A 21,717-nucleotide genomic window follows, 5' to 3' on the forward strand; every position below is an offset into this window, starting at 1 on the left:
CGTTTAAATACTGAAACGTATAATAGCGTTAAAAAAAAAAAATTTACTAAGTAACCCTCCCTGTACCTACCCCTAACCCCTAGACCCCCCTGTTGATGCCTAAACCTAAGACCCCCCCTGTTGGTGCCTAAGTAACCCTCCCTGTACCTACCCCTAACCCCTAGACCCCCCTGTTAGTGCCTAAACCTAAGACCCCCCTGTTGGTGCCTAAACCTAAGACCCCCCTGTTGGTGCCTAAACCTAAGACCCCCCTGTTGGTGCCTAAACCTAAGACCCCCCTGTTGGTGCCTAAACCTAAGACCCCCCTGTTGGTGCCTAAACCTAAGACCCCCCTTTTGGTGCCTAAACCTAAGACCCCCTGTTGGTGCCTAAACCTAAGACCCCCCCTGTTGGTGCCTAAACCTAAGACCCCCCTGTTGGTGCCTAAACCTAAGACCCCCCCTGTTGGTTTTTTCGTTTAAAAATAATGTAAAAAAAAAAATGTACTGTTTTTCGTTTAAAAATAATGTTTGAAAAAAATATTGTACTGTTTTTCGTTTAAAAATAATATTTAAAAATGTATAAATCATTAAATAATGTGTAATCATGAGAAGCAGTAATAAAACATTAAGTCTCCGGGCGCCGCTTTTAAAACGTTATTTTTCACCGGCGCCCTTTTTTCCTATCGGGCGCCCATTAAACGATATTTATTATAGGAGTGAATGGCGGCGCCCGATTTGTCCACTAGCCTCAGGCGCCCGAATTTACTGTTTCCGTTGGAAACAGCTATAAACAGTTATTTCCCACCATGCAATGAGGTTCACAGACAGGAAACTGCCAGAACCATGGTCCTCACAGATTCCTGTGGGAGGGGTTTCACGACAATATCAGCCATACAGAGCCCCCGATGATCAGTTTGTGAAAAGGAATAGATTTCTCATGGGAAAGGGGGTATCAGCTACTGATTGGGATGAAGTTCAATTCTTGGTCACAGTTGCTCTTTAAGCTATCCTTTTTAGGTACAATTTTAACTGAACAATTATATTTTCACTCAAAAGAAAATAGAGTTAACAAAAAGCAGTGTCCAGTATAATGCCAATGGGTATAGGGGAACACTTAAAGATTAGCAAAGCTATCCATAGCATCTAGAAATATAATATATAGACAAAATGTTTTCAATGCAACAAATAATGTTTATTAGGGACATATCCCTGGTTAAAAGCAATTAAAAACAGGCCGGCAGATGGAGGAAAATGAACAGAGACACACTACATAATCCATAAAGTGCATAATAAATATTGCATGATAAATCACTGGGCTATAATGGTGTAAGGCCACGTCTAAAGTGCAAACCAGTATTGGATAGCAAACAATTGCTTCAGCACGTAAGACAATCCTATATATAAACCCCCTGTGTCCCTGCTTCCTCCTCTATGTCCCTTTGTCCGTGCTTTTTACTACTGCGCATGCATGGCACGTGGGCGGCCGTTGGGACAGGAGGATAGGGCGGGATGGTATTTGTGCGCCTGCTGGCACGCGCATTCGCGCAGACATACGGCGGCGGTGATGGGGCGGGAGGGGGGTTGTGAGGGAGGTCTAGAGCCCGTTATTGTGTGTGTGTGTGTGTGTGTGTGTGTGTGTGTGTGTGGCCGGCGCTACCCTATGGGCAAAGGAGACTGCTCAATGCCCCCCCCCCTCCCCCCCAAGGCGTTATGGAGGCAGTGGTGACAGGCACACACTAACCTTCTCTGAGCTCCAGCGTTGCAGGTCCATCTGTCTTCTCTTTAGTATTGGTGCTCTGCACTTCCTGCTTCTGCATTTGGGCTCTAGTGTCTGTTGTGAGGAGCAGGAAGTGCTGAGCAGAGCAGCAACAGTACAGAGAAGACAGACGGGATTTCCAGCACCTGGGACTCGGAGGAGTTCAGTGTCTGTCTGTCATAACTGTCTGCATAGTTGTGCTGGGGGGGGCTACTATACCAGGGGAGTGAGGGGGAGTGTCGGGAGGCACCATGTTGCTTTTGCCCTGGGTTCCCATTGTTGTGGCTAGAACCATCCACCCCCAGCCACCCACCGACACATCTACTATGTACCCATTCACTCACCTATCAGCATCCTGTTCGAATCAGGTAAAGAAGGGTGCCTAATGCCTATATGCACCCTACCTGTCCTGCTCTGCATAGGACTGCTTATATTCAGTACTTGTAGATCCAGAGTAAGCAGAGTATGTAGAAGGCTGGGTAGGGGACTGTCAACCTGCAGAGCAACAGCATGCATCTGTCTGGCTGATTTGATAAGGTCTGCATCATCTCTATGTAGCAACAACAGAAATCACCCTGACTCTGCCAGACATGCAGCATTGTGAGGCCCCCATACTCCAGTCTGTTGGAACTGACATCCTTGGAAGGTAAAACGTGTTTGTCACCCTTACGGTGACCGCCCAACTTACATTATAATTGCAACAATCCCTTACTGTGTATTTTTTAAACCCCTACCTTTCATGACTGCAACATGCATGGAGATAATTTTTTTAATCAGATCGAAGGAAGTGGAAAATGTCAGTCTCCATGATCAGATGGTAACATGCATGGGGTCTGCCTGTATATCTGTAAGCCATATGCGCCTATATCGTGAAGTGTAGAACAGTGTTTTGATAATGTTTGTTGTCATTGATACACAATGTATAAGGTTTATAAAAAGCTATCGACCAAAATCAAGCTCATTTCACAATAAAGATTACTAATCTGCTGTTGATCCAGAAAAATTAGCATTTCTCAACTATGAATCCATGAAAAAGCAGAATGCTATCTAATTTGGTAACAGAACATGCACAGTGCCACAGATAATACAGGACACTGTAGTTTGGATTCAGAACAAGGATTTTATTACCCCTTATGTGAATCCAGAAGATGCAGGACACTTAAAGAGACACTAAAGAAAAAAAAATGATGATATAATGATGTGTATGTGTAGTACAGCTAAGATATAAAACATTAGAAGCAGAGACATAAGTCTAATATTGTTTCCAGTACAGGAAGAGTTAAGAAACTTAATTCTATGCAAAAGAGCCACTGAGCTCCACGACTTTCAAAGTTGCAGAGAGCTTTCTCTTCTGAAGCTTGTTATCCCAACTGTCAGTCACTGTATTTTATTTTTCTCTGCAGAGAACAGTTCGATAGTTCACTGGGCTGCTCTGTAAAATCCTTTAGAATGCTGAGTAGTGTGTAAACTGCAAATATTAGAGAATGATGCAGTTATAAAAAAACACTATATAACTGAAAAGAAAAATATCAGAATATTTTCTTTGCTACTAATGTTCTAGTAATTATCCGTATTACACAACTAATTCATTATATCATCATTTTTTCCCCGCTTCAGTGTCTCTTTAAGTGTGGATTCAGAACAGACGTATTAATGTGGATCCAGAAAATACAAGACCACGTAGTGTGGATTCCATACAGGCTTATTAATACCCCTTGTGTAGATCCAGAAAATACAGGACACTGTAGTGTGCATACAGAACAGGAACCGTATGTGATTTCCCCTTGGGTGAGTACAGAAGACGCAGGACATATTATGGATGTAGAAATTGCAGGACAATGTAGTGTGAATTCTAAACAGGCATATTATTTTAACTAGTGGGAATCCAAAATATGTAGGGCAGTGTAGTCTGGATTTATAACAGGCATATTAGTACCCTTAACCACTTAACGACCACGGTCAGCCGTTCGGCGGACCTACGTGTTAAGTGGTTTCCCATGGAGGGTGTCTCCGTGAACTGCCTGCGAGCAGGCGAAATGTAAACACGCGGGGAAGAAATCCCCGCTGTTTACATCAATACGGCACTGCTGCGCAGCATCACCGTAAAGGAGATCGGCGATCCCCGGCCTCTGATTGGCCGGGGATCACCGCCGTGATCAGAGGCGGCACAGGATGCATCGCAGTCCTGTGCCGCCCAGGGAGGGAGAAGAAGGGAGGGAAGAATTGCGCTGCGGAGGGGGGCTTTGAGGAGCCCCCCCTCCCCCCCCCTGCTCAGCCACACAGAACGGCGGCGATCAGACCCCCCCAGCAGGTTGGAGCGGGTTGGAGAGCCCACGCAGCACAGATCTGCAAAACATAGCCCGGTCCTTAAGTGGTTCATGTAGATCCAGAAGATGTTGGACACTATAGTGTGGATTCACAACAGGCAGATACGAGTGTGGATCCAGAACAGGCCTAGTATTATACCTAGTGGAAATCCAGAAGATGTAGGGCATTGTAGTGTGGATTTATAACAGGCATATCAGTACACCTAGTATAGATCCAGAAAATGTTGGACTCTATAGTGTGGATTCACAACAGGCAGATACAAGTGTGGATCCAGAACAAGCATATTATTACACCTATTGTGGAACCAGAACTTGCAGTGCACTGTTGAGTGGATGGAGAAAATCACATTCCAGTTTTGCACTTCTCCTCCTCATTTGTTCAGTCAACTCTGACTCTTTGTGACGTGTACTTTTGCATGCCAGATGTGCCCATCAATCACAGCTCCTTTCAGCTGTTGCATAGGCATGTTCATAGATTCACATATACTATAATATATCCGTATTAGCCTCTGCCATCCTCTTTTTCTTTTGCCCTCAATTTTTCCAAGCAGTAAGGATGTCTCCAATGAATTTGGCTTTCTCATTATGTGTCCAAAGTATTTCAGTTTTAATAGTAGTGTCAACCCTTCTATTGAATACACTGGCCCTATTTCTTGTATTGACTGGTTAGATCTTGTGGCAGTCCAGGGAACTCTCAGTAAAGTTCTCCAAACCCACAGTTAAAAAGCAATTTTTCTATGCATGACCTTATTTACCTATAGTCCATCTTTCACAGCCATATCTTACTACTGGGAAGACCATAACTTTAACTATCCTGGTCGTTGTTGGTAAGGTGACATCTCTATCCTTAAGTATCTTGTTAACATTTATCATAGCTTTCCTACCCTAGTTCTGCACAGCTATATCTAATTAGCATAGTCATACATAGCAAGAACATTACCTGATGCGCACATTAAGAAGTTTGCAGAGCACTAGTAAAAATCCAAACCAGGCAAAACCTCATCTCTAAATCATATGACTCTCGCCCGCGAAATCTGGCCCTCAGAGCCATCAAATTTGGTCTTCAAGTGGTTTCCTCACTTTGCATTATGTTTGGCCCAATATAGACCACCAGGTCTATTGGGTGTGAAGCCCTAGGTAACCAGGGAAAGCATATGAGGGAAGGAAAGGGGCACTAGACAACAGTGAACTGTATAGAGGGAGAAAGAGGGGCACTAGACTCCAGGGAACTGTATAGAGGGGGAGGGGGCCATTAGACACAAGGAAACTGTATAGAGGAGGGAGAGGGCCACTGGACACCAGGGAACTGTATAGAGGAGGGAGGGGACCACTAGACACCAGAGAACTGTATAGGGTAGGGAGGGGGGCACTAGAAACCAGGAAACTGTATAGGGGAGGAAGGTGGCCACTAGACATTGAGGTTGGCCCATAACGTGGTCCCACTGTTTAATTTTGGTTCACTTTGAATTTGACACTCCTGGTCTAAATAGTCTTTCCTCCTGCAGAACATCCATTAAGCTCTACAAGAGCTTTATTGCCCAACTTGCCTCCAAAGGCAGGAGAACATTATGCATCAAGTTTATATTAAGCCCTGAAGAGCGCTGTTGACCTTATGGGAATTCGGAGAGACTACAGAACCAGTGGCGTAGCTAAGGAGCTGTGGGCCCTGATGCAAGTTTTACATTGGGACCCCCATACACTCCATACATATCAATTGATGCGGTGCACCAAAACCTGCCAATGGCAACTACAGTGTCAGGTGCAAGAAGGTAATGGGGAACAGTTTGTTAATGATTACCACAATTCAAAGTATCTATAGAAGTGATTATTATGAGCACAGGACCAATAGAGAGCTAATACTGTAGTTGAGAGAGGGCCCTTCGGGGCCCCTCTGGCCCAAGGGCCCCGATGCAACCCCTATTGCTACACCTCTGTACAGAACGCTTCCCAAATAGCATGCATGCAACATTTGCAGACCACAATTTGACGGCTGGAAGACGCATACCAACCAGTGCCTTGGCTGAGAAGCCTGAAATTCTGACCAAGTCTTCTACAGATAAAGCATTTTCTATTCAGAACACAGCCACATGTCCTACAGAACAGCCTACGGCTTATCCACCCTGCAGATCACTGTCTGACCAATTTTGATCCAAAAGTTGCAGAGCATTATGAAACCACCATAATTTCACAGTCAGCAGAGCTCTCTAGTAAACCTGCAGAGCCAGAGCATTACCTACATTACTTGGTATCTGCAGAACACTACACTCCTAGCGGGAAGGTAGGTTTGTCTCATCTGATGCAAGAACCTGCAGATAATTATCCACCCTGTCTGGTAGCAAAGTGAGGAACATAAGTTGTTCACTGCTTGTCCTCCAGAACCCAAGGAGCATTTTCTTTTAAATCCTGGTCGAGAACCTGTAGAGCATTACCTTTTCAATGGTAGTCAAGGACCTGCAGAGTTTAAAATGATTAATGTTCATTCAGAAATAATCTGCACAGCATAATCTGTGAAGTACTGTTCCAGAATCTGAAAAGCATTTTTTGTTCATTGCTGGTCTAGAAACTGCAGAGCATAACCTGTGCAATGGCGGTCCAGAGCATGAAGAACAAAATATGTTCAATGCTGGTCCAGAACCTACAGAGTATCAACGGTGCAATGGTAGATTAGAACACGCAGAATGTTATATGGCCAATGCTGGTCCAGAATCCACAGAACATTACCTGTTCAATGCTGGTCCAGATTAGAACCTACAAAGCATAAACTGTGCCATGCTGGCCCAAAGCATGTAGAACCATATATGTTCAATGCTGGTCCAGAACCTACAGAGCATCAACTGTGCAATTGTAGATTAGAACCTGCAGAATGTTATATGACCAATACTGGTCCAGAGTCCATAGAACATTACATGTTCAATGCTGGTCCAGAACCTACAGGGCATAATCTGTGCAATGGTCGACCATAACCTGCAGAATGTTGTATGACTAATGCTGTTCCAGAATCCCCAGAACATTATAAGATCAATGTTGGTCAAGAATTTGCAGAACATTATTTGTTCAATGCTGGCCCGGAACCTACAGATCATAAATTGTACAATGCTGGTCCAGAACTTACAAAGCATAAATTGTGCAATGCTGGCCCAGAACCTGAAGAATGCTATTAATGAATGCTGGTCCAGAATCCGCAGAACATTATATGTTCAATGCTGGTCCAAAACCTACAGAGCACAAATTGTGCAATGCTGGTCCTGAACCTGCAGAACAATTTATTTATAATGCTGGCCCAAAATCCACAGAACATTATATATTCAATTCTAGTCCAGAATATGCAGATTAAGTGTTCCATGCTGGTCCAGAACCTGCAGCGTATTTTCTGTCTTGTGCTGGTTCAGACCCTGCAGAGTAACACTCACAATGCAGGCATGCTGCACTTGTTGAGCCATATGCATTGGACCCAGTACCTGTTAACTCAGAACCTGAAGATTCAGAACCTGACCACAAAGAAACCTTGGAAAATATTTTCTACTCGCTGCCCATGAAGCACCTACAGAACATCTGGAAACTGGTATTCTGGGTTCAGCTACGGGTTCAGCACCTGCACAAAGAACATCCACCCACTAAAGACAAATTCCCTTGAGGAATCCAGATCGTTCAAAGAGCATTGCAAAGTCCCCACCCCACCCATAGCAGTTTGCAAACTGGTGCCTCGTAGCACTTTGGAAACAAAACCTGCAGAACATGCTCTATTTGGTGGAGATGTGAGATCTGCAGAACATCATCCACAGAGCGGAAATGCAGAAGAAGCTGAGGATCATCAAGAATCTGCAGAGCAGCAGGTGACACATGTGCAGAGAGCTTGGATAGACACCCTGCAGTGAAGGATGTGGATCAGGATATAGTACAGAACATCACACCACCAGATTATCCTACAGAAGGATCAAGACCTCTCCTCCTGTCCTCATCTAACATTCCTGAGATCTCTCCATCCCCGCAGCTTATCCTGACTTCAAGTAAAGTCTGAGAGGAGGACCACAGTGAGTCACCGGAGGAGAGTTCTGAAGGCATCTTTGAGGACACCTTTCCCAAGGAACGCAATCAAATGACTGACCTACCTGAGTCTGGGTCCTGGCAGGTGAAGATGCCACCCTGGTGGTGGCAGAGGGAGTGCCTGAGGTCAGGGTGGGCACAGGCAGGTAGGATGGTGCTGAGTCTGAGGAGCACACAGGTGTCAGAGCAAGGGATGGGGGCAGAGAGGCATCTCTGGAGGAGGAGAAGCTGGAAAGTGCAGAGTGATACTGAAGGGGTGAGACAGGCAGACAGAGAGAGAGAGGTAAGAGAGACAAGACAGGAGGGAGGAGAGTGAGAGAATGCGTAGACTCGGCTCCAAACCACTGGAGGCTGCCCCGACACAGCCACTGCAGTACCCGCCTCTCCCCACAGAGCGGCAGCACTGAGCAGGAATCTCTGCTCTCCGGGCGCGGGGCAGTGGCTGCTCCCGGCGAGGCGGAGGTTAAATGAAGCTGTGACAAGTGACACTAGTGGAAGGCAGCACATGTTAGGCGAGGGGCACCCTGTGTACCAAATGCGGAATACTGCTGGAGTGCTGGGAGCTGGCGGGAGAGGGGTTAACTGATAACGTGCAGAGATCTGGTAGTGGGGAAGATATCTGATTATGATGTGCTGGGATCTGACAGGAGACGGTTCACACCGTGCGCTGCTGTGATTTGGCAGGAAATGGTTTAACTGATGATGTGCTGGCTGGGATCTAGTTGAAGAAGAGTTAACTGATGCTGTGCTGGATCTGGCAGGAGAGGAGTTAACTAATGCTCTGCTGAGATCTGGCAGGAAAAGGCTTAACTGATGCTGTGCTGAGATCTGGCAGGAGAGGGGTTAAGTGATGCTGTGCTGGCATCTGGCAGGAGAGGGGTTAACTGATGCTGTGCTGAGGTCTGGCAGGAGAGGGGTTAACTGATGCTGTGCTGAGATCTAGCAGGAAAAGGGTTAACTGATGCTGTGCTGAGATCTAGCAGGAGAAGGGTTAACTGATGCTGGGCTGAGATCTAGCAGGAGAAGGGTTAACTGATGCTGTGCTGAGATCTGGCAGAAGAAGGGTTAACTGATGCTGTGCTGAGATCTAGCAGGAGAAGGGTTAACTGATGCTGTGCTGAGATCTAGCAGGATAGGGGTTAACTGATGTTGTGGTGTGATCTAAAAGGAGAGGTGTTAACTGATGCCGTGCTGTGCCTGTGATCTAGAAAAAAAAGGATTAACTGATGCTGTCGTGAGATTTAGCATGAGATGGGTTAACTGATGATTTTCTGCTGAACTCTAGCAGGAGAGGGGTTAACTGATGCTGTCATGAGATCTAGCAAGAGAGAGGTTAACTGGTGCTGTGCTGGGAAGTGGCAGGAGAGCGGTTAAGTGATGCTGTGCTGGGAATTGGCAGGAGAGGTGTTAAGTGATGCTGTGTTGGGAAGTGGCAGGAGAGGGGTTAAGTGATGCTGTGCTGGGAAGTGGCAGCCTGGCAGGAGAGGTGTTAAGTGATGCTGTGCTGGGATTTGGTGATAGAGGGGTTAAGAGATTTTGAAACTGCTGGCATTTAGAAGGAGAGGGGTGAAGTGATGATGAGCTGAGATCTAGCAGGAGAAGTGAGGGGTTAATTGATAATGTGCAGGGCTAGAATCTGTCAGGAGAAGGGTTAACCCGGTACGGCACTGGATCCCGACAGGCTTAAAGTAAGTTGTGATATCCCTAGTCCTAGCAGTAGAGGGATTAAGTGATTATGCGCACGGATGTGGAAAGACAAGGGTTAACTGATGTGCTAGAGTCTGGCAGGAGGATTAGCTGGTGCTGCACTTGGATCTGGCAGAGGAGGGGTTATGTGATAACTGTGCTGGGATGTGGCAGGAACGGTTATTGTGCTCTGTGGGCTGGCAGGAGAAGGACTCCGCGACCTGACTGAAGAAGGGTTAATGAAGCTGTCCTGTATTTTGGCAGGGCAGGGAATAAATGATGACATGCTGCGATCTGATCATCTGATGCTGAGTACACACTATGAGATTTTCTGGTCGATTTACTGTCAGATCGATTATTTCCAACATGTCTGATTTACTTTTCGATCGATTGTGCTGCACTCTGGCAGGAGAGGTGTTAAGTGATGATGTGCTGAGATCTGTAAGGAGGGAGGATACATGAGGATGTGCTGCATTCTGGCAGGAGAGGGGTTAAGTGATAATGTGCTGAGATATGAAAGTGTGGAGGATACATGAGGATGTCCTGCACTCTGGCAGAAGAGGGGTTAAGTTGCGATGTACTGAGATCTGAAAGGGGAGAGGATACAGGAGGATGTGCTGCACTCTGGCAGGAGAGGGGTTAAGTTGCGATTTACTGAGATCTAAAAGGGGGGAGGATACATGAGGATGTGCTGCACTCTAGCAGGAGAGGGGTTAAGTGATAATGTGCTGAGATCTGTAAGGGGGGAGGATACATGAGGATGTGCTGCACTCTGGCAGGAGAGGGGTTAAGTGATAATGTGCTGAGATATGAACGTGTGGAGGATACATGAGGATGTGCTGCACTCTGGCAGGAGAGGGGTTAAGTTGCGATGTACTGAGATCTAAAAGGGGGGAGGATACAAGAGGATGTCCTGCACTCTGGCAGGAGAGGGGTTAAGTTGCGATGTACTGAGATCTAAAAGGGGGGAGGATACATGAGGATGTGCTGCACTCTGGCAGGAGAGGGGTTATGTTGCGGTGTACTGAGATCTAAAAGGGAGGAGGATACATGAGGATGTCCTGCACTCTGGCAGGAGAGGGGTTAAGTTGCGATGTACTGAGATCTGTAAGGGGGGGAGGATACATGAGGATGTGCTGCACTCTGGCAGGAGAGGGGTTAAGTGATAATGTGCTGAGATCTAAAAGGGGGGAGGATACAAGAGGATGTGCTGCACTCTGGAAGGAGAGGGGTTAAGTGATAATGTGCTGAGATATGAAAGGGGGGAGGATACAGGAGGATGTGCTGCACTCTGGCAGGAGAGGGGTTAAGTTGCGATGTACTGAGATCTAAAAGGGGGGAGGATACAGGAGGATGTGCTGCACTCTGGCAGGAGAGGGGTTAAGTTGCGATGTACTGAGATCTAAAAGGGGGGAGGATACATGAGGATGTGCTGCACTCTGGCAGGAGAGGGGTTAAGTTGCGGTGTACTGAGATCTAAAAGGGGGGAGGATACAGGAGGATGTGCTGCACTCTGACAGGAGAGGGGTTAAGTTGCGATGTACTGAGATCTAAAAGGGGGGAGGATACATGAGGATGTGCTGCACTCTGGCAGGAGAGGGGTTAAGTGATAATGTGCTGAGATCTGTAAGGGGGGAGGATACATGAGGATGTGCTGCACTCTGGCAGGAGAGGGGTTAAGTGATAATGTGCTGAGATCTGTAAGGGGGGAGGATACATGAGGATGTGCTGCACTCTGGCAGGAGAGGGGTTAAGTTGCGATGTACTGAGATCTAAAAGGGGGGAGGATACAAGAGGATGTGCTGCACTCTGGAAGGAGAGGGGTTAAGTGATAATGTGCTGAGATATGAAAGTGTGGAGGATACATGAGGATGTGCTGCACTCTGGCAGGAGAGGGGTTAAGTGATAATGTGCTGAGATCTGTAAGGGGGGAGGATACATGAGGATGTGCTGTGCTCTGGCAGGAGAGGGGTTAAGTGATAATGTGCTGAGATATGAAAGGGGGGAGGGTACATGAGGATGTGCTGTGCTCTGGCAGGAGAGGGGTAAAGTGATAATGTGCTAAGATATGAAAGGGGGGAGGATACATGAGGATGTGCAGTGCTCTGGCAGGAGAGGGGTTAAGTTTTGATGTGCTGAGATCTGAGTTAAAGGGGAACTGAAGAGAGAGGTATATGGAGGCTGTCATGTTTATTTCCTTTTAATCAATACCAGTTGCCTGGCAGCCCTGCTGGTCTATTTCTCTGCAGTAGTATCTGATTAAAACCAGAAACAAGCATGCAGCTAGTCTTGTCAGATCAGACTTATAAGTCTGAACCACTGAAACACCTGATCTGCTGCATGCTTGTTCAGGGGCTGTGGCTAATAGTATTAGAGGCAGAGGATCAGCAGGGCTGCCAGGCAACTGGTATTGTCTAAAAGGAAATAAACATGACAGTCTCCATATACCTCTCTCTTCAGTTCCCCTTTAAGTTGTGTTATGCAAAGAACTTGCAGAAGTCGGAGACAAGATATGTATAGTGCTGGGATATGGCAGGAGAGGTATTATGTGATGCTATGTTGGGATTTAGCAGAGGCGGGGTTTAATGATGTTGTGGCGGAGGCTGGCAGTAGAGGAGTCATGTGATGATGTGTGGAATCTAACAGATGAGGGGTAACTGATTATATGAAGTGCTGGGATTTTGCAGGAGAGGGTTAACTGATGCTGTTCTGCATCCTGGGACGTTGCCTGACTGTCTAGGTAGAGAGGGCAGAGCTGATGCTAGGATCTGGCACGAGAGGGGTTAAGTGATGTGCACAGGTTTAGTATGAGAGTGGTTAAGTAATAATGTGCTGAAGTCTGGCAGGAACCTGAGTAACTAATGCTGTGCTGGGATCTGGCAAGGGAGGGGTACAGTTGTGTTACGCTCTGAAGACTGGCAGTGGAAGGGTTATCGAATAACTCTGGCTAAAGAGGGGTTAACATAACCAGTGCTATATTGGGGTTTGCCAAGGCAGCATTTAAAGTGGAACTGTAGATACCTATGAAACACACTGTTTCACTTACCTGGGGCTTCTGCAAGCCCCCAGCAGCCGTCCTGTCCTGCACCGATCCTCCACGAGCCTCCGTTCTCCTGCCACGGCTCCGTTCCGTTCCTCGACTTGTAAGTCGAGGCCAGCACAGCCCTGCCAAGTGTATCCTTTCGGTTTTGCCGCCGGGCCACTGCGCCTGCGCGGCTCTGGCCACGTGTATCCTTTCTTCACGTTCCCCTCTGCAATAGCGCTATTGCAGAGGGGAACGCAAAGAAAGGATACACTTGGCAGGGCTGTGCTGGCCTCGACTTACAAGTCGAGGAACGGAACGGAGCCGTGGCAGGAGAATGGAGGCTCGTGGAGGATCGGTGCCGGACAGGACGGCTGCTGGGGGCTTGCAGAAGCCCAAGGTAAGTGAAACAGTGTGTTTCATAGGTATCTACAGTTCCACTTTAAGTGATTGGATCTGAGTTGATTGAATTGTTCAAGGACTACTATCGTAAAATTTAAAATATTACCTTTATTCTTTACGAAAGCACTCAATGTAAAGGATCTACAGTATACTAAGATGCCAGCCGGCATCCCTTCTCGCTTGCACACTAATTTTGGCAGCTGGACTGAGGAACTGCTATTCAGAAAGTGCTTTTAAAAATAAAGAAAACTCTGAGAATCCCCTATGAGGAGATGGACTAATCCAAAATCTGTCACTTCTGGCAGATTTTTCCAATTTTTTGTAAGTGGCATAGTGGTTAGCGCTCTCGCCTTGCAGCACTGGGTCCCCGGCTTGAATCCCAGCCAGGTCATCATCTGCAAGGAGTTTGTATGCTCTCCCTGTGCCTGTGTGGGTTTTCTCCGGGCACTGCAGTTTCCTCCCACATCCCAAAAACATACAGATAAGTTAATTGGCTTCCCCTAAATTGGCCCCAGACTACGATACATACACTACATGATATAGGCAGATGACTATGGTAGGGACTAGATTGTGAGCCCATCTGAGGGACAGTTAGTGACAAGACAATAAACTCTGTACAGCGCTGCGTAATATGCGGGCGCTATATAAATACTTGAATAAATAAATAATAAATAAAGTGACAGCAACATAGGAAAAAATACATTTATAATGCATTTTAGTCTGGAACAAATGTATATTTTATACTTATGCACAATTGTACAATTTTTTTTTTTTTTGCGATAGTGGTCCCCTAACGCCGAAAGGCGCCAAGTCCTGGGGCGGAGTTTTGCCGATGCGCACTGCTTGAGTGACGGAGCTCTGCTCCTTCATCAGTCTACCAGTGGTGATCGCCGCTAGCAGACAGTTAGACCTTCTATTCACATTGTACAGTGCTGCGATCTACAGCAGAGCTGAATTGGGGACAGCCGTGTCACTCGGCTGTCCCCTGGAGAGGCTCTGATCGCAATCCCCACTCATAGGCTGATGCCTACGAGAGAGGATCGCCCTGATTGGCTGGCGGGGAGAGGGAATAAATAAATAAAATAATAGTGATTTTTTAATAATAATAAAAAAATAACGTTAATAAAAAAACAAACAAACAGCAGCAGTGATCAGAGCCCACCAACAGAAAGCTCTGTTGGTGGGCCGAAAAGGGGGGGGGACATTCATGTGTGTGCTAAGTTATATGGCTCTGCAGCACCCAGTTAAAGCAAAGTAAATTGTAAAAACTAGCCTGGTCACTAGGGGGGTGTAAGCCTGTGGTCCTGAACTGGTTAAGTGAGGTTTTACTGGGATCTGTAAGAAGATAATGTAAGTACTGACATGCTTTGATCTGGAGAGGGTTAAATAATGCTGCACTGACAGGTATGCTGTGCTGGACTGTGGCTAGAGAGAGCCCAACTGACACAGTGCTGAGATTTGGCAGCAGAGGAGTTAACTGAGGATACGCTGGCATCTGGTAGGAGTCAGAGCCAGATTATCCACGTGGGAACTTAGGCAGGTGTCTGGGGCCTGGAGAGAGACCAGGGGCCTGGTTTAATGCTAACCCCCACCAAGTATTGCCAAATAAGCAAGGTGGGCATCAGGTATAGGCCAAAGTTGATCTGGTGCCTCAGGCCCAATTGAGCCATCTCTGGTTGGAGTAGAAGGGAGTTTAAAGAGGAACTCCAGTGAAAATAATGTAATAAAAAAAAGCGCTTCATTTTTACAATAATTATGTATAAATGATTGTCAGTGTTTTCCCATTGTAAAAGCTTTCCTCTCCCTGATTTACATTCTGACATTTATCACATGGTGGCATTTTTACTGCTGGCAGGTGATGTCAGTGGAAGTAGCTGCTGCTTGCTTTTTTGGCAGTTGGAAACAGCTGTAAACAGTGATTTCCCACAATGCAACAAGGTTCACAAACAGGAGACTGCCAGGACCATGGTCCTCACAGTTTCCTGTGGGAGGGGTTTCACCACAATATCAGCCATACAGAGCCCCTTGATGATCCGTTTGTGAAAAGAAATATATTTCTCAATGGGAAAGGGGGTATCAGCTACTGATTGGGATGAAGTTCCATTCTTGGTTACGACTTCTCTTTAAAGAGAACCTGAACTGAAAATAAAAAGTCATAATAAACATAAACACGTCATACTTACCTCCCATGTAGTCTACTCATGAATCTCTTTCTACTCTCCTGCTTCCCATTTGTCCACTGTGATCGATGGAATTCTCCGTCCTCCATTTTGGAAATAGCCTTGGCCATTACCCCATGACAGCTTCCTGGTCAGCACACTGTAATATCGCCCACTTGAGCCATAGGGAAACATGGACATTACCTTGCACATTCAGTTGTAACTGACAGCAGCTGATATATAACTGACAGCAACTTGTATATTCCATAAAAAGCAAAAACAGGTTGCGCTGGGTAAATATGATCCGTATATAAGTACAAATGTATATACGGATCATATTTGCCCAGCGCAACCTGTTTTTGCTTTTTATGATTTAAACCTTTACGTGTAGGAGAGTGGGTACCTACACTTTACTGGTTAGCTGCGGGTTAAACAACTGTATAAAGCAGGGGTCTCAAACTCGCGGCCCTCGGTACAATATTTTGTGGCCCGCGCCAGCAAAAGAGGCATGGAAGCAAACTATTTTTTGCCTATTTTACCTTATAGGTCGCTCCAGTGCTCCCAAGTAATCCGCCACATCCCCGCTGCTAAACGAGGGCTGCAGAGCCCCCAAATCCCCTGGGCAAACATTCACGACTGCGCTGAGGGGCAGAGCTTCCAGCTGTAGCTCTGCCCCTCCTGACGTCAATCGCCGCACAGATCGCCGCCTCTCTGTGAAGGAAGAGTGAGAGGGGCGGGCAGAGGCGGCGATCCGCCGCGATTGACGTCAGGAGGGGCAGAGCTGAAGCTGAAAGCTCTGCCCCTTCCAGGAAATGCCGGCGGATTGCCCCCCGGGCGATTTTGTGAAAGCCCTTATGCGGCCCAGCCTCATCCTGACTTTTCCTCCTGTGGCCCCCAGGTAAATTGAGTTTGAGACCCCTGGTATAAAGGGATTCCCATAATAAGCGCCCTCCACCCCTTTGAACTGGTATATTTCAGTTCTGAAGAAATATTGTCAGAACTGGAAGGGATCACTGTAAGTAGAAAATAGTGAGCCTCTGAGGGGAACTGACGGTGAGGTTAGTATGCAATGTTCATTTGCAGCTTCATCATGTGTTTATTTTAAATAATTTTACTCACTTCAGGTTCCCTTTAAGGAAGGGTTAACTGAGGTCTGGCACTGGCAGGTAAAGGGTTACCTGAAGTTGTGTTTCGGTCTGACTGAGTGATTAAAGTGTTCCTCCAGCCACAGCTCATTATTTTTGTACTGGAGGAGGGAGGGAAGGGTCACAACCTCCACCGGATTTGTATTGATATTTGTGTCACCGCTGGGGAGATTTCTCCTTTCTGAGCTGAATGATGGAGTCACTGGGGGAGGGGCTGAGGAGCACAAACAGCAAAGAGGGGGAAAAAAATCTTCCCATTCTTTTCTTTAGCACAAGAGAGCATTTTGTTATTGTCTTTCTCTCTATTGGAGAAATGTTGCCTTTTGGGCACTCCGTAGGCGCTAATACAAAATATCGGCTATTGAGGACCAAAAATAGCAGGTGCCGGGCCCGTCCTACCGATATTTTTTGTTTTCAGAATAAGTGTTTTGATAAATATCATTTTGAACTTCGCTTTGAAAATTAAAATATAGTAAATTATCGTTTTAAACTTTATTATCTTTATTTATCACTTTTTGTTTTTATGGATACCAGAGGTGACATGTGACATGATGAGATAGGCATGGGTATGTACAGTGCCTAGCACGCAAATAACTATGCTGTGTTCCTTTATTTTTTTTCTGCCTGCAACAGTTAAATCTCAGGTATGTAAGTGGCTGACTCAGTCTCGACTCTGATTAGAAATCCGAACTATAAAACACTTTCCTAGCAGAAAATGGCTTCTGAGAGCAAGAAAGAGGTAAAAAGGGGAATTTTTTTTTATCAGTGAGGGTCACACTGTAGTCACTTCCTGTCTGAGTCAGGACTGAGTCAGCCACTTACATACCTGATATTTAACTCTTTCAGGCAGAGAAAGAAAAAAAGGAACACAGCATAGTTATTTGTGTGCTAGGCACTGTACATTCACATGTCTATCTCATCATGTCACATGTCACTTTGGGTATCCTTTAAAGTTATTTGCAGCAGAGAAAGGGGGTTGTAGTGTTAGGAGTCAAGAAGGAGTTTTTTTTTTAGAGCTAGGTTTCAGTAACGAGGGTGGGGGGTCTTAGGGTTAGGCACCATCAGAGGGGCTTAGGGTTAGGCACCTCCAGAGGGGTTAGGCACCATCAGAGGGGCTTAGGGTTAGGCACCACCAGCGGGGGTTTTAGGGTTAGGCACCATCGGTGGGGGGGGGGAGGGTAGTAGGCATCAACAAAGGGAGGGTTGTGTGTGAGAGTAGAGTTAGTTTGGTTTAGTTGTAGTAAAATATTGGTAATAACTTTTACTATGCTTATAACGACTGTACATATATTTTCGTTTTCAATGTCATAGACGATATTTTGCGATTTTATTATCGTTATTTTAACATATTTATTATTCTATCTTAGATAAAGATGAAGAAACGATCAAAATATTGTTATAGACATTATTGTTATAAAATTTTAGCTATACCCTCTGCACCCTTTTTTTCCAGGAGCCCTTATTTGATGTATGCATCCCAGAGACCCTGCCACTAATAGAGGAAGTGAGCAGAAGTTTCCAATCTCCCCATTCAGAATGTAGAAAGAAATAAAAACCCAACAGAGGTTCTAAAGGTTGGTGCAGACATCCAATTTAGATTGGTCAATGATTGGCAGATTTGACCACTTCCAAGTAGTAAGAGAGCTTACCTAAACAGTCTGTTCATAGTATTCAAATCGTCCCTTATGCTACATGGAGGTGGTAGAATTGGTTAGGGATTGACAATCAAAATTGGATGTGTGTATGCACCTTAGAGCCTGGTACAAGCTTTCATTTATAATTTGCCAATCACTGACCAATTTTACACCCCTGTGTGTAGTAGGAGGGTCAGATATTGAATACTATGAGTAGATTGTGTAGGAAAACCCTCATACTACACAGAGGTGGTAAAATTGGTGAGTGATTGGCCAATCATGATTGAAAGTGTGTAGTAGGCTTTAGCCTTCCCTAGTAAAATGTTTTGGCTAGAGGTGGTGGGGAAGGCTTGAAGTGGTGTTGCTCTGATGCTGAGCTTTGGCCAGCGACTGAGGAAGTCTTGCTGTACAAGCCTATGTCAGGGGAGGAGTTAAGTATATGGCCGTGTTCAGGCCGGGCTTTGGCAAAGGACAGGTTAAATGATACTGCGCTGGGGTTAAGAGATGGTGTGCTTGTCTCTGGCATGGAAGGAGTTAACACTGTGCTGCACTTTTGGAACAGGTCAGCAGTGATGGGCAAAATTGCCGATATTCTTTTTGCATTCATTTTCATGAAAATAATGTAAAATTCGACCTTCCAGCTAAAATGACCACTGTCACAAAAAATGTAAAATACATGAAAACACATAAATAAAAAGTACATTTCTCCCGGAGTTAAATGAGCTATAAATTACCTTTTTGCCTATGTTTTTGTCACTTACAGTAGGTAGTAGAAATCTGACAGCTCATTTTACTCTGAAAGAAATCTACTTCTTATTTGTAGGTGTTTATATGTATTATACATTTTGCAATTTTTTGCGATAGTGGTCCTTTAAGTCATGCCATGCTGGGCTTTGGTGGGATAGGGGTTAACTGCAGTTGCGCTGGACACTGGCTGGAGGAGGATTGACTGCTGCTGCACTGGACTCTGCGAGGAGAAGGGTTAAAGGATACCCGAAGTGACTAGCGACATGATGAGATAGACATGGGTATGTACAGTGCCTAGCGCACAAATAACTAGGCTGTGTTCCTTTTTTTCTTACTCTGTCTGAAAGAGTTAAATATCAGGTATGTAATTGGCTGATTCAGTCCTGACTCAGACAGGAAGTGACTACCGTGTGACCCTCACTGATAAGAAATTCCAACTATAAAACACTTTCCTAGCAGAAAACAGCTTCTGAGAGCAGGAAAGAGATAAAAAGGGTCAATAGATTTTAGCTCTGGCATACTTCAATGAATGTGTCATTGAGCAAAAACAATAAAACAGTTAAAACTTAAAGAGAACATGTACTGAGTAAAATTATTTAAAATAAACACATGAGGTAACTTCAAATGAACATTGCTATCAGTTCCTCTCAGAAGCTCACCATTTTCTTCTGACAATGATCCCTTCCAGTTCTGACAACATTTTGTCAGAACTGAAATATATCAGTTGCTGTCAGTTATATATCAGTTGCTGTCAGTTACAGCTGAGAGGAGAACTGATGTGTCCATGTTTCCCTATGGCTCAAGTGGGCGATGTTACAGTTTAACTGTGTGCTGACCAGAAAGCTGTTATTGTGTAAAGGCCATTTTCAAAATGGAGGACGGAGAATTCCATTGATCACAGTGGACAAACAGGATGCAGGACAGGAGAAAGAGTTTGAGGAGTAGACTACACAGGAGGTAAGTATGACTTGGGTATGCTTATTTTGACTTTTAATTTTCAGTTCAGGTTTTCTTTAAAAAGTAGATTTAAACATAAAATAAAACTGTGGAATATTTTTAAAAAGTCATTTTTAGGAGAAGGAAGATAGATACAATAGTTTATTTCATTCGTTTATTTTCGCTTCAGGTGTCCTTTAACTGCTGCTGCGCTGGACTCTGGTTGGAGGTGGGGTTGATGGCTGCTGCACTGGACTCTGGGAGGAGAAGGGCTAACTGCTACTGCACTGAACTCTGGCTGGAAGGGGTTTGATGGCTGTTGTACTAGACTCTGCAAGGAGAATGGTTAACTGCTGCTGCACTGGACTCTGGCTGAAGGGGGTTGATGGCTGCTGCACTGGACTCTGCGAGAAGGGTTAACAGCTGCTGCACTGGACTCTGGCTGGAGGGGGTTGATGGCTGCTGCACTGGACTCTGCAAGGAGAAAAGTTAATTGCACCTGCACTGGACACTAGTTGGAGGTGGGGTTGATGGCTGCTGTACTGGACTCTGCAAGGAGAAAAGTTAATTGCACCTGCACTGGACACTAGTTGGAGGTGGGGTTGATGGCTGCTGTACTGGACTCTGCAAGGAGAAGGGTAAACTGCTGCTTCACTAGACAGAGGCTGGAGGGGAGTTGGCTGATGCTGATCTGGACTCTGGAAAGAGTCCAGGAGGGAGGTTAACTCATACTGTTCTGGAATTTGGTTGGTCTGTATAGTCTGGAGAGGGGTGAAGTGATGCTGCTTTATAGTCTGGCAGGAGAGGGGTTAAGTGATGCTGCTGTATAGTCTGGCCGGAGAGGGGTGAAGTGATGCTGCTTTATAGTCTGGCAGGAGAGGGGTTAAGTGATGCTGCTTTATAGTCTGGCAGGAGAGGCGTTAAGTGATGCTGCTGTAAAGTCTAGTAGGAGAGGGGTTAGGTAATGCTGCAGTATAGTCTGACAGGAGAGGGGTTAAGTGATGCTGCTGTATAGTATGGCAGGAGAGGGATTAAGTGATGTTGTTGTATAGTCTGGCAGGAGAGGGATTAAGTGATGCTGTTGTATAGTCTGGCAGGAGAGGGATTAAGTGATGCTGCTGTATAGTCTGGCAGGAGAGGGGTTAAGTGATGCTGCTATATAGTGTGGCAGGAGAGGAATTAAGTGATGCTGCTGTACAGACTGGCATTAGAGGGGTTAAGTGATGCTGCTGTATAGTCTGGCAGGAGAGGGGTTACGTGATGCTGCTGTGTAGTCTGGCAGGAGGGGCTTAAGTGATGCTGCTGTATAGTCTGGCAGGAGGGGGTTAAGTGATGCTGCTGTATAGTGTGGCAGGAGAGGGGTTAAGTGATGCTGCTGTATAGTCTGGCAGGAGAGGGATTAAGTGATGTTGTTGTATAGTCTGGCAGGAGAGGGATTAAGTGATGCTGCTGTATAGTCTGGCAGGAGAGGGGTTAAGTGATGCTGCTGTATAGTCTGGCAGGAGAGGAGTTAAGTGATGCTGCTGTATAGTCTGGCCGGAGAGGGGTGAAGTGATGCTGCTTTATAGTCTGGCAGGAGAGGGGTTAAGTGATGCTGCTGTATAGTCTGGCCGGAGAGGGGTGAAGTGATGCTGCTTTATAGTCTGGCAGGAGAGGGGTTAAGTGATGCTGCTTTATAGTCTGGCAGGAGAGGCGTTAAGTGATGCTGCTGTAAAGTCTAGTAGGAGAGGGGTTAGGTAATGCTGCAGTATAGTCTGACAGGAGAGGGGTTAAGTGATGCTGCTGTATAGTATGGCACAAGAGGGGTTAAGTGATGTTGTTGTATAGTCTGGCAGGAGAGGGATTAAGTGATGCTTCTGTATAGTCTGGCAGGAGAGG

At 45.8% G+C, this 21,717-nt stretch overlaps 1 protein-coding gene across 1 annotated transcript in view; it reads right to left on the bottom strand.

Annotated features, from left to right (window-relative positions):
• The window catches only part of LOC137527751 (caM kinase-like vesicle-associated protein), a 200,425-nt gene extending 191,978 nt beyond the window's left edge, over positions 1-8,447 (bottom strand). Inside the window, exon 1 of the mRNA XM_068248623.1 lies at positions 8,174-8,447. The gene's annotated coding sequence lies outside the window, so the exon portion shown is untranslated. The remainder of the gene's footprint in view (positions 1-8,173) is intronic.
• Positions 8,448-21,717: the final 13,270 nt, after the last annotated feature.

This window comes from Hyperolius riggenbachi, chromosome 8 (assembly GCF_040937935.1).
Source record: "Hyperolius riggenbachi isolate aHypRig1 chromosome 8, aHypRig1.pri, whole genome shotgun sequence".
Taxonomy (NCBI): domain Eukaryota; kingdom Metazoa; phylum Chordata; class Amphibia; order Anura; family Hyperoliidae; genus Hyperolius; species Hyperolius riggenbachi.